Here is a 12,823-nt window from a genome sequence, read left to right on the forward strand (position 1 = left end):
AGCAAACTCCAGCCCTAGGAGCAGAACAGCAAGTCAAACCTCAGGGCTGCAGTGGAAGGTGAGACACATCCTCCCAGAGCACGACTATCATCACACAACCTCAATTTGATGGTTGGGATGAGCAAAGGGACTCGCCCCTGTCCATGACAGTTAACCACAATCTGGATCAGCACCAATGCAGAACAGAGAGTGAAGGGATGAAAGGAAATCAAACATCCGCAGAAAACGGAGAAAATCCACGCTGGCAAGTTTCTGAGTTCCCTAAAGTGAAGCTACAATCCCACTCTCATTTCCTGTTCCCAAACCCCATCACCCCTTAACCCCTTAACCCCCGTTAACCCAATCCAACTCCTCCAAGGGGGGCTGTCAGCCTAACTGCCCAGATAATCAGGCAAGAGACGCCGAGTTCCCACCCACCAGAGTCCCCTAGAAACATCCCAACCCCGACAGAAGCAGAGTGCCATGGTGGGCTGGGGTCAGGTGGGCAGGACCACGCACTGCTCCCTGCTCAGGTCATCTTCCAGGTATGCAATGTGTACCCTGAGGGGCGGTCCTGAGGTTCAAGTGCCAGAGCGGACTGATACTGTTTATATTAAGGGAGGAAACAATGACCAAGAGTTTTCGGACAAGGCTAGTAACTGATTGATGAGTGTATGGAAAGCCCCCAAATTAAAATCCAATTATACTAAATGAATCCAAATGACATAGGAGAGGGGAGGCACTGACATTCCACAAGTGCAGCCTCCGAAGTTACCCCTCATCACCCTACTTGGATTCCCCACCTGGAACAGTGCGGTTGAGCTGTTCGCCGTGGGAAAGCTCACCTGCATCTTTCTCCTCCTCTCCGTATCTCCGCTCAACTCTTGTCATCATCGTCTCACCTCCTGCCACCTAACTCTCCTCCGAGGAATCCACCACCCACATGGGCCCTAAATGTGCCCAGAAGCCAACTCCTCACCTTACCTTCCATTTCTGTGCCAAGTCCTAGTACATGTGAAGTCAAGTAAAAACCGCTGTGTGAGAGTAAAGGTATAAGAGATAGACAGAGGCCCTTAAAGAGACTAAGGGTGAGGCTCACAGACCTTCTCTTTGAACAACTGGGCCTCTAGAAGCTTCCAGGCACTGTCCCTCGCCCTGCAGGAGCCCAAGGTAGTAGAGAAGGGCTTATCTCAAAGAGATTTGAGGGATGGTTTTTGTCTGATGGAGTGAACACCAATGAGATTCACAGAAGGCCCATGAAGTTTTCAAGAAAACCATATCAGTAGAAATACTGCCAGCTTGCACTGAAAGGGTGAGAGGCAGTGCAAACTGAAAACTAGGCACTGAATCCCAAAAATTCTACTGGCAGGAAGCAGGCTGAGAAAACGACTCAACTGCAAACACAGGCTATCTTCGATGAAAAGCAAAAGATGACTCAGAGAGAGGAATCAGGAGCCCAGGAGGCGGAGAGAGGACCACTACCCTCAATCTCGAGACCTAACCAAGGAACTTCCAACATCGGACAGGCTAGATTTCAGAACTGCTATACACCTGTGACTCCTTTATGCCTCCCATTTTCCCTCATTTGGGGCAGGAGTGTCTACAGTGGATATCCTATGTCTGTCCCAACATGGCATTTTTGGTGGAGGTGGAGGAGCTGACAGCGGGTCTCTTTAATTCCGATCTACAGATGGAGAAGAAGTGCACTCCAGGAGCTATACTCAAGGAGCTTCAACGCGGAGCCTCATCCACACCTGGAGCTGATTTACATGATGGGATTCTGGACTTTGATGCTGATGCTGTCATGGCAGGAACTTGGGGGGAGTGTGCTTGGTATGTGGGAGGGACATGGATCACGGGGGCCAGGGGCTGGACGGTGATAGGCAGCTTCTACGAGGGCCCCAGTGATCTTGCCTTCTAGTCAGCCGCCTGTGGCAGTTCCCTCCCCTTGGGTGTGGCCTGGACCTACTGCCTTACTTCTAACAAAGAGAAGATGGCAAAAGTGATGAGATGTCACTTCCAAGATAGGTTACAAAAACACTCTGGCTTTCATCTTGCTCACCCTCTGCCTCACTCGCTCTGAGGGAAGTCAGCTGCCAGGCTGTGAGCTGCCCTAAGAAACAGTCCACATGGCAAGGAACGATGTCTCTGGCCAACAGCCAGCAAGGTCAGGAGGCCTGCCAACAGCCACATTAGTGACCTTGGAAGCCGATCTTCTGAGGCCACCAACCACCACGTGAGGAAGCGGATCCCCACCCACTGCAGCCCTGGCTGATATCTTGATCACAACCTCATGTGAGACCCTGGACAGAGGCCCAGCTAAGCCTCACCCCAATTCCTGACCGCAGAGACTGGGAGATAACACCCACTCTTAGAAGGGAGCTGCTGCATTTAGGGAGCAGGCTGTTACACAATAGGAGATAACTAATGTACCACATAATGCGAATATAAATGTTATCATTTGATGTGTTACCACTGGTGCTATCAACACATACAAAACAGCACTGTATTTATTTCTAGGCAGCAATGCATGATTAAGCATTTTTTTAAGTGTTCCCTCAATTTAATCTGTGATGAGGTGATTAAGGAAATCATCCTGCATACACCAGAGATAAACTGACTACAGAATAGAAAAAACTGGCTAAGAAAAATGACTACCATTGGACGACTACCTAGTCCAGCTTGACCTCACAAGCTGAAGAGAACAATTCCCCTTCACAACCGAGGAAGGCAAGGCCCAGCACCTCGCCCACGAGCACGACCAAAGACAGGTTAGGACTCAAAGCCAGGGCTGACGGACCTCAGTCTGGGCTCCTCACCTCACCCCGCCTGCTCCCTTTTCACTATTAGCATGTGAGCAAACGCCTGTGTAGAAACTGACCCCCCTTGAAGCCTTTCTGCTAACAAAAATTATTTACCAGGTTTTCAGAGTCTCTCAATTCCTCGGTAGCTTCAACTCCCATATTTGAACATTAATCTAAGCTTAGGAAGCAGAACAGCAGCTACCAAAATTATTAGTATGCACGATTGTTGAATAACTTACACTAAGCTAAACAGACGAGCACAGTACATAAACTGTCCCCAGCCAGCGTTTTGTTACTATGCAGAGTTTTGCGTGAGTATTTTCAAATGTCAGTCCTTGAGGTTTAACACCTCAAGCCCACAGAAACCAAGAGGCCAGGCCGCAGGGACATGTATCCGATGTCTCAGTTCTGGTCCCCAGGAGCACGCTCCCTTCTGCCTTTCCAGTCAGTCTCCGTCAGGAAGAGCCAGTTCATTGCTAAGCAGCTACACGACAATTAGGAATGGAGACAAGAATTGACTCGAACACTAAAGCAGCTCTTGGAATTAGGAAATATAGCAAATATAAATAATCAGGAAAGAGGAGAGAGAAATAAGAAAGGGAGAGAAGAAATTAAACACGGATAACTTTAAGAACGTTTCATTTGTGTCAACACATCAGAAGAATGTATACACAATTATTACTCACAGTCTAATAATGTTAAAAGGAAACAGAATTCCAAAAATAATATAAAGTTGAGGAAATAACAGTTATGCTAATGTCATATTCAGCACATAAAGTTTAAAACCCTAGCTTTAAACTCATCTGGCTCCCTCTTCCTTCAAGAGAACACATCACAAATGCATTTTTGCAGCACTAAGCTATCACACTCGGGCAGGGAGGCGCCAGGCCCCCGGAGGACAGACGCACTAGCTCCCCTAGGCCTCTCCCGCCCCCATGGACAGCTCAGGCTGCGGAGCGGGGAGAGGGGCTGTCCCAAAGGAAGGGAGACCTGTGGACCCCCATGAGCACCCACAGCCCTCAGCACAGAAGGGCCTAGGGGAACAGGATACCTGCGCAGCTGCCAGAACATTTTTTATCGCTCGTTCCCAGAGTCCCTGCCTACTGGAGAAGGCCTGACACTAAGCAGCATCCCTAACCTAGTACTTTCCCTTTTTTTAATGCACGCAGAAGAAAATCTAGATTTAGCAGAAAAGATATTATTTTAAATTACAAAAGTTCATTTTACTAGTTCAAAAATATTAATATATTGCATCTTTCTGAGTGATTCTAATCCATCATAATGCAAAGTTTACATTAAGCAAAATCCATAGGATAACCAATGAAGAGAAACGTGCAAAAGCCCTCTCATGTGAAAGAAGGGAAAATGTAGACCGACAATTAGAAAAGCACATTATTTAATATTAGCTGGGTTCACACAGTGCTCCGAGGACACAGACCACCTTCAGCCCCAGAACTCAACAGACACCTATGTTGTAAATCAGGCACCCATTCCAGAAAACCGTCTCCCAACCAGACCCCGGGCCCAGTCACCGGCCTGAGCCAGGGGCTCTCTCCTGCCACTCTGCGTTACAGTCAACCCCCTCTGCAATTTCAGTTACCCAGTCAACTCTGGCACAAAAATGTTAGATGAAAAGTTCCAGAAAGAAGCAATTCCTAAGTTTTCAATCGTGCATGGTTCTGAGTAGCATGATGAAATCCTGTGCCGGCCCCTCCAGGACGTGAACCATCCCCTCGTCCAGCAGATCCCCGCCGTACGTGCTACCCGCCCATTAGCCACTTAGTAGCCGTCTCAGTTAGCAGATCATTGTCGCTGTAACTCAGTGCTTGTGTTCAAGTCACCCTTGTTTTGCTTAACAACGACCCTAGCGCTCGCTTCGGCAGCACATGTACTAAAACTGGAACGATACAGAGAAGATTAGCAGGCCCCTGCGCAAGGATGACACGCAAATTCAAATTCGTGGTGTTCCATATTTTTAAATTACACCTTGTTACAAACCACTACGATCTCAATAAAATTACTTTAACAAAATACTAACGACCCTAAAGCAGGAGAGCAGCGATGCTGCAATTCGGACACGCCAAAGGGAAGCAGGAAGTGCTGCTTTCAAGTGAAAAGGTGCAAGTGCTCTACTTAGTAAGAAAAAAAAATTATATGCCGAGGTTGCTCGGATCTATAGCAACTTCTATTACAGTGTATTGTTATAATCGTTCTATTTCATTATTAGTTATTGTTGTTAACCTTTTACGGTGCCTAGCTTATAAATGAAACTTTATCATAGGTATGTACGTATAGGAAAAAACATAGTCTCTATAGGGTTCGATACCATCTGTGTTTTCAGGCATCACTGATGGTCGGAACATATCGCCCACGGATAAAGGGGGACTTACATACCCTCCAGTGTGCTAGGCTTAACAAAGATACAGAGGTAGGTGCATTTTGAAGTAACTTTTTATTCACATTAAGAACACTTTCTACACACAAAGGAATTTAAGGTCTCAATTAAGGAAAGAAGCAGCTCGGCAGAAGGAAGGCAGCCAGACATCCAGGTGGGAGACGGCGGTGATCGCAGCAAAGATAGGGGGCAAAAGACAGGGTGAGGAGGAGAGCCTGGCTGCGGGGCCTGCCAGCACCCTGCTGTCACTGTCACCGGGTAGGCAAGAGGTCCAGCGCTCAGCTCAGTCCTCCTCCTGCTCACATCGCGCATCCAGCTGCACTTCCAAATGCCAACTCCTTTTCCCAGCACATCACCCCGCTCAAACATGCGAGGCTCCCCCGCTTCTCACAGGATCCACCCCTTAAGCCCCCAGCCTGCCCTCCAAAGCCTCCCTCAGCGGGTCCCAGCCTAAACCTCGACATCCACTTCAGGCAGATCCATCCTCACTACCCCACAACTCTGTTCACTCATCCATTTGTTCATTCATTCACTCACTCAATAATTGTCAAGTGGCTTCCACAGCAGCACCAGGTAGACAATTACAAACAGGAGACTGGTGATGGCCCTGACTTTCAAGGGCTAGCTGCCTCTGGGAGACAAGACAGCTCAACAGGCCAATACCACCACACACGGAAGGTGGGCAGACACACAGGAGGGCACCCACAGCCCTGACTCCATTTGAGAAATTACTCTCCCATGAAGTACCCTCTCCCCCTCCCTCCACTGCTCCTTAGCTCAGCTCAGACCCCACCTTCTCTCTGAGAACCCCCAACTCCTCCAATCCTCACCAACCCCCCAACTACCTCATAGACCAGTGGGCCCCACTCTCTGGCTGTGTCTGCTGTTCACTCACGATCCCCTCACTTCTCACACCTAGGGACATCACCACACAGCCTTGTCTGAGACAGCGCTGCGGGCACACACACAGGCTCTGGGTACACATACTCTGAATGCACACGCGGGCTGTGGCTATACACACTGAGTACACGTGCAGGCTGTGGGTACACACACAGATGTCGGTACACATGTGGGCATCAGGACAGGAGACAGGTCTGAGGGGAAGTAGTGAGGGGCAGGAAGAGCCCCGTCTGTGAGCAGGGAAGTGGAGCCTGGCAGCATGAGAAGCTGGGAGGAACCATCAGCTCAGGGTCCACCTGCCACAAAGGTAAGATGCACAGAGGCTGTGAACTCCAGAAATCCTAACTGTGCGGAAGCACCACAGCAATCAGAAGCTCAGACAAGGGCCAGGAACCGTGCCCCACCTAGCCCCTCCCCACCAGGAAGGAGCCCAAGGGGGCTCAAAGAGCAGGTGCCAACCTACCCCGCAGTCAGCGGGCAGCCCTGACCCACAAGCTCACGGCTTGCCCCAGGAGCTTCGGGAAAGGAAACAGGACAAGCTGAAGCTACAACCTTTCAGGATCTACGGTTGATGGGACCGCGGGGCTATTTCTGATTCCAGAAACAAATTCTAGCTCAATAATCTTGAAATACTGTAGGTTAAACCTTCTCAATTTTCCCTCCCCATTATTATTTGACTTCCCATTTTTATCTCAATTTGATATTTATTTTTGTTTGTGGTTTTTAAACCTGGGCAAAGGGGGACTATAAATAGAGTTGCCAGATTTAGCAAATAAAAATACAGTTAAATTTGAATTTCAGATAAAAGATGAAGAACTGTTTAGTATACATATGACCCAAATATTGCACAGCACATTTTATCTGACAAATCCAGAAGGGACAGACGAGGTTACATTGCCTGCAGGGCCATGCTGTAGTACTCAGGGCCCCTGACTCAGTATCCCTGAGCCCCTCCTTGCTGGAGCCTGGCTGTCTCCCGTCATCCCCGCCTGGAATGTCACCTCCACTCCCACCACCCCTCCTGATCCCTCACAGCCAACACCTCACAGCCAGCTTCCTTGGGTGAAGCTGACAGGGGCTGGCCAAGGATAGCAGGGGGCAGGCCAAGCCCTGTGTCCTGCTGCCCTGCCTGACCCTGGCCTCATTCCATCCCCTGCCCTAGCCTGCGTCCTCGCCGCACCTCCAAACGCCCTGGCAAGACTGAGGACAATTTGCCTCATCAACAAATGGGTCTAATGTCAGGCCTCCTCCATGAGATTCCACTACCCACATCCGAACTTGGTCACTCCCTATAGGATTCGGGGGGAACAGCAGCAGAGTGCTGCACTGTCCGTCTCGTCTTTTCACTGGGCCTGAAGGCAGTCTTTCTGCTCTCCATGTCTTTCCAGTTACTCTCAAGAAGATAAGAGAATCTGCAAAAGCACAAAGTCCTGGGTGTCCTCTTCCTGTGCACAGGGTGGCTGGGGACAGACCCCTTTTGGAAGTAACAAAGGCAGGGTGGCCAGAGGAGGTCTTGTGAGCGGGAGCCCCGTCCCCCCTCATGACCCCACATGGCTCCTCACCTCCCACATCCAGGCAGGGTGTGGTAGGCCGAACAGTGGCCCCAAAGACACCAGGTCCTAATCCCCAACACCTGGAAATGCGACCTTATTTTTAAAAAGAGTCTTTGCAGACAGAATTAAGCTAAGGATTTTCAGATGAGGAGATGATCCTGGATTATTCAGGTGGGCCCTAAATGCAATCACAAGGGTCCTGCTAAGAGGGAAGGTCAGACACCGGGAGAAGGCCACCTGAAGACAGAGGCAGAGATGAAAGCAATGCGGCCACAAGCCCGTGATTGCTGGCAGCCACCAGGAGCTGGAAGAGGCAGGAAGGAGTCACCCCTAGAGCCTCCAGGAGGAGCCCAGCCCCACCTATACCTTGACTTGGACTCTGGCCTCCAGAACTGGGAGAGAACAAATTTCTGCTGTTTTCAGCCACCCAGCTTGTGGCGCTTTGTTACAACAGCCACAGCAACTGACACAGAGGGGGGCCCAGGGAACCCTCCTCAAAAGCTACCAAAAGGCAGTCATCTGCATCTTTGCCTATCAGCCCGCACGTGGAGCCCTATGCCTAGTAAACTTGTACCAGGCCCAGGGATCACCCACCTCTGGGGAGTTTAAAGACGAACAACCCCCAGGCCTGATCCCTCAGTGGCTCCCAGCAGAGGAAGACGATGAAGAAGGCACAACCTCTACTGCCGCCATGCTCTTCAAATTCCTTTACATATCCAAAAAAGGCATCTGTTCAGGCTAACACTTAGAAGAGCCAGCCCTGGGCTTTATTTTATCCAGGATTTGTCAAGGAAAAGCTTTCTACTAGGCTAGAGTGGCTCATTCCCCAACTACTTGATTCTCTAGACGACAAACAAGTAAACCCCAAGATCAATGCCTGGCTACTAAGCAAAGTGCCAGGAGGCCTTCAGTGAAGCAGCAAAACTCACGCACTCTCCCATGCTGCTAAATCAAGTTCCAACCAAGCACAAAATATAAAAACCGAGCATTTGAAGGCACTGGAGAGCTATGAAAAGCAGGCAGGAAATGAGGGGAGTTGTCCCCTAAAAGAAGAGGGGTGCACACTAAGATGTGTGTCCACACAAATGCGTGGAGCTCAGGTGGAAAGTCTCAGGCCCCTGAGCTTCCAGTCAGAGTGGAGTCTGGGCACAGAAGGCTGGCTGGAAAGTGAGGGGGACATCTCAGCGTCTCAGAAAGAAGGTGGCTGGGGAGAGGGGAAGCCCTGGGATCCGCTCATAAACTGCCCAGGCCCTGGGCCAGCCCTTCAACTGTCCATGCACAAGGACACTCCAAAGAGCAGAGGAGGCAGCTGGTAGGCCGAGCACACCAAGCAGAGACTACAGCAGAGATGTGTGCAGTCTGAGCCCAGACAGACTGACTTCAAGAACAAAGACCAACACTCTTCAGAAAAAAAGAATCACTACAATGGCTCATCCACAATGTTCAGTACAGTCAAACACTGCTAGATGTTCAAAAAAACAGGAAGGTGTGACCCACAGTCAAGAGACAAAGGAGTCAAGAGAAACTGATCCTGAGATAAGCCAGGTGTTGAAATTAGCAGATAAGAACTTTAAGACAGCTAATAGAGTATGTTCAAGGATTTAATGGAAAATATGGTAACAATAAACAGATGACATATCTCAGTAGAGAAAGGGAACTCTAAAAAAGAGGCAACTGGAAATTCCAGAAACAAAAACTACAGTAACTAAAATTTGAAAATTCACCAAATGAAGTTAATAGTACACTGGAGACAGAAGAAAGGATGAGGTAACTTGAAGACAGAAATTATCTAATACGAAAAATGACAAAAACTATTTTTAAAATGGACAGAGCCTGAGCGCCCTGTAGGACAATATCAAACATCAACCATAAATGTAATTCAAGTCCCAAAATAAGAAGACAACAAACGGGGCAGAAAAAATATTTGAAGAAACAGTGACCAAATTTTTCCCAAACTTGGTGAAAAATTATAAACTTTTATATCCAAGGCGCTCAATAAACCCCAAGCAAGATAAATACAAAGAAAAGCCTTCTAAGCACATCACAGCCCAGCTGCTGAAAGACAAAGTGGAGAGCTGCAGAGCAGCGTCGCCATGTGACACACAGGGACAAGGCAGCTACAGCAGGGCTCACGTCTCTACCAACAGCGGCAGCCAGAAGACTCTGGAAAGACACAGTCAGAGCGCAGGGAAAACTGAAAACCCAGAAATAGATCTCCAGTGAAAAGATACTTTAACACTGAAAGAAAACAAAGACATCACAGATAAAGGAAAACTGGGAGAATTCGTCATTAACAGGCAAAAAATGCTAAAGGATGTGTTTCAAAGCTGAAGAGAAGGGATACCAGATGGAAATGCAAATCTCTAAGGAGGAAAAAAGCACACAAAAAGCGGTGAATATGTGGGTAAATATTTTTAAATATTGTTTTTCTTATCTTAATTTCTTTAAAATACATATGAGTTTTTAAAGCAAAAATTATAACACTGCGTTGTGTGGCTTATAACATATGTAGAAGTAATATGAATGACAATAGCTTAAAGGGGGGTAAATGGAACTTTTATAACTATTACAAAAATCTTACATTTTATGTAAAGTGTTACAAAATTAACTCTGAACAGACTGCGGTAAGTCAAGATACATAAGATAGACTACTAAAAAATAATGCAAAGAGGTATAGGTGAAAAGTCAATAGAGGAATTAAAATGGAATACTAAAAAATATACTGCATATATACTATATTTATGTATGTATGTTATATATATGTATACACACAAATAATACATACATACCTACATGTACACAGACATAGATGGATATACTCGATTATCCCAAACAAGGCAGAGGAGGGAAAAATGAACAGCAACAACAACAAAAAATACGACAAGTAGAAAACAAAGTGTGCGGCCGGCCTGGTGGCATAGTGGGTAAGTTCAAGTGTTCTGCTTCGGCGGCCCGGGGTTCAAAGGGTCGGATCCCAGGCACAGACCTAGCACCACTTGTCAGGCCATGCTGTGGAGGCATCCCACAGAAAATAGAGGAAGACTGGCAGAGATGTTAGCTCAGCAACAATCTTCCTCAAGCAAAATGAGAAAGAGTAGCAACAGATGGTAGCTCAGGGCCAATCAACCTCACAAAAAAAAAAAAGAGAAGAAAACAAAGCAGCAGACACATTAATATCCACCTGAACTAGAAAGAAGAACTCTTATTGAAATAAGAGGAGCGAGGACTGAGTGGAGCAGACATGAAACAAGAGGGACAGGACGTGGACAGTTCTAACAGCCAAGAGACAGGCACATGAGAGTCCATCATACTCTTCAGTTCACACCGTATCTATTCCAACATTTTCCATGATGAACACTTTTCAAAAATTAGATTTAAGACTATTCCAAATATTATTTATGCACCACCCCCCAAGCTGCTTTGGAAAAATTTGCGTTTATTGTTCATTTACTAGCTAATAAAAAAGTCTTCAATTTGGGGGATATTTAAACACTAAAAAATGTAAATAGAAAAAACACTCACATTCAAAACCAGAAACTATCAGACTGGCTTTATAAGAAGCTGACTTTAAATATAAGGACACAAATAAGCTGAGAGTCAAAGAACGGAAAAGCTATACCGTGCAAACAACAAACATGAGAAAGCTGGAGGAGCTGTCTTCATAGCAGACAGAACAGACTTCTACACAAAAGTTCCATTCACTAGCAAGACAGAATCATCATAAACGTGCACAAGCCTAACAAGAGAGATTCAAACACATGAACCAAACCCAAAAGAACTAAAGGCAGAAACAGACAAATCGACAGTCAATTTTGGAGATTTTAACACCTTTCTTAGCAACTGTTAGAACAACCAGAACAACAACCCCCCAACAAAATCAGTAATAATATAGGCGACACGAACACTATATAGTGTTCCTTCTATGTGCCAGGCACAACTTTAGGTGTCTGCATTCAGCCATGACTAATACTGATAGAAAAATCTCTGATCTCAAGAAGGATACAGTCTGGTGAAAAAGTGAAAAAAAAAAAACAAAAAAGAAGAAAACAGAATAAAAACTCAATTATCTTCTAAATGATAAGATCTTGCATCTCTAAATGAAGAACGAGATGTTATTTTTAAAGATTTTATTTTTTTCCTTTTTCTCCTCAAAGCCCCCTGGTACACAGTTGTATATTCTTCGATGTGGGTCCTTCTAGTTGTGGCATGTGGGACGCTGCCTCAGCATGGTTTGATGAGCAGTGCCATGTCCGCGCCCAGGATTCAAACCAACGAAACAGTGGGCCGCCTGCAGCGGAGCGCGCGAACTTAACCACTCGGCCATGGGGCCAGCCCCGAGATGTTATTTTAAAAATAGAAAAGGGAAATCAGAATAAGAACTCTTGAAAAATAAAAAGGATAACAGAAACAAAACAACTAATGGAAGGGTTGGAAGACAATGCACAGCAATCTCCCAAGAGCAGAACAAACATCAAAGAGATCAACAAGACGAGAGAAAAGACGAGGGGGTGGGAGGTCAACCCAGGAGGTCCAACCTCCAAATAAAAGGAGTTCCAGAAAGAGAGGACACAAAAGTGAAAGACTTGAGGAACAATCGTCGGTCCTCAGACTGAAGGGGCCCAGCACAGTGCCTAGAACACATGGGTGGACAAGAGCAGCTCCTATGAGCTTCCTGGGGCCGGGCCACGTCCAGAGAACTGAAATCAGAATGGCAGCAGACTTCCCACCAGCGCTGGAAACTAAATACGGAGAAGCAACATCTTCAAAATCCTGAGACATACCTTTTAGTAGAATTCTATACCCAGCTAAACTGAAACTTAACTGAATAGGTATTTTCAAAATCAAAGACAAAAGAAAAATCTATGTAACGTTTCTTAGTTATCAAGAGCACGGACTTCAACAAAATGAGGAGTGAGCCCAGACAGAGAAGAGAGGGGTCAGAGAGCAGGGCCCGCACAGGGGAGAAGGGCCCAGGGAAATCCTGGGTCTCGCTGGGACTAGAAGAGACCAGGGCAGCAAGCTGGCCTCCAAGTGAGAAGCCTCCGAACAAGCACCACACCACAAAAGGGGTTCAGGGACACGGGCTGGACGTAAGGAAAAAGAGGTTTTTGCCCGGTGAGTGACAGGCCAGGATGAGAAAAGAGCTGCGCTGGAGTGTACCACAGGGTTCAGTCTGAATAACATTTAGTCAT

At 47.0% G+C, this 12,823-nt stretch overlaps 1 protein-coding gene and 1 non-coding gene across 5 annotated transcripts in view; one reads left to right on the forward strand and one right to left on the reverse strand.

Moving 5' to 3' along the window:
• RGS12 (regulator of G protein signaling 12) overlaps positions 1 to 12,823 on the reverse strand; it is a 132,766-nt gene that overhangs the window by 117,384 nt on the left and 2,559 nt on the right. The window lies entirely within an intron of this gene.
• On the forward strand, positions 4,651 to 4,760 carry LOC139082686 (U6 spliceosomal RNA). Its single transcript, XR_011538897.1, has one exon. It is a non-coding gene; the product is annotated as a U6 spliceosomal RNA (small nuclear RNA).

The sequence above is a fragment of the Equus przewalskii genome, chromosome 3 (genome assembly GCF_037783145.1).
Source record: "Equus przewalskii isolate Varuska chromosome 3, EquPr2, whole genome shotgun sequence".
Lineage (NCBI taxonomy): Eukaryota > Metazoa > Chordata > Mammalia > Perissodactyla > Equidae > Equus > Equus przewalskii.